A 1,106-nucleotide genomic window follows, 5' to 3' on the forward strand; every position below is an offset into this window, starting at 1 on the left:
ACGGATTGTGAAGGGTGAGCGCCTCAGCTGCGTCTGCGCCCGACACTTTCTGCCGCTGACCCCGTTTGGACGCGGGGTCGGCTTTTCCCCACGGGGCTGCCTGAATGTGGAGCGGCACCCCGTGACAAATTGTTGCGCCCAGCGGACGCCAACACCGCGACCTTGGACGGTCGGCCAGGTGGCGGACGCGGGTACAAACGGCGCAACGCACTCATAGGTCGGCTTTCGACCCGCCACTGCACCGTGGCTCGAAGCGCTCGAAATGCGCGACCCGACCGCTGCGGGACCGCCTAGTACTGTAAACAGGAGCGGCGGAGCGCGAACGGCGAGTCGTGGTTACGTCGGTAGAAGGCGAGGCTGCGCGTTCCCGAAACGCCAGCCGAGTGCCCTCCCGACCGTTCGAGCGTGCAAGAACGAGACCCGACAATCGCGCGGCGACTGCCAAGTACGAGAGGAACGGCACAAGCGTCGGCGGTCGGTCAAGGAACTGGCGATGTGACGGGTCCGCTGTGCACCAGTGCATACCGTCCCGCCGTCCGCGGCAAGCGCCTCCGCGTCCTCGGGTGACGGAGGCTGCCGGTCGGTTCTTGCAGGCGAGGGATCTCGCTGGCACCGGTTCGCGTTGACGCGCGGCCGGTCATGGCACGGCGATGCGACGGCCGAGGTGCGCAGTACTCGATGGAGGAACCGCACGCTCCGATGACCGTCCCGCCCTCCGCGGCGTATGCGTACCGACCGTAATGGTTGCAGCAGCGCCGGCCGGCTTTTGAATTCGCCACACGAAACACGGTGCGAGATCGCGGTTAGGGGAGCGTCGACGTTGCCAGGCGTTTTGCTTGCTGCCGAGGGAAAGGCGGCACGGCCACGTCGCGCTCGTCGCGATTAGCGGGTCTGCGCGCTTTGGGAAGGTGCCGCAACGACTTGCCGAAAGAGGAAGCACGGAAGAACGAGGGACTTGGACGTCCCGACAATTGAACGCACTTGCGGCCAGGCCCTTGCTGGCTTCGTTCTTCCGCCTCGAGTAGGCTCGTACGCGGCTCCGGCGCCGAAAGTGGTCCTTGGCACCGACTTCGGTGGACGTGGGAAGTGCCGCGCAAGTACGGCGC

The sequence above is a fragment of the Rhipicephalus microplus genome, unplaced genomic scaffold, assembly GCF_043290135.1.
Source record: "Rhipicephalus microplus isolate Deutch F79 unplaced genomic scaffold, USDA_Rmic scaffold_134, whole genome shotgun sequence".
In the NCBI taxonomy this organism is placed as follows: domain Eukaryota; kingdom Metazoa; phylum Arthropoda; class Arachnida; order Ixodida; family Ixodidae; genus Rhipicephalus; species Rhipicephalus microplus.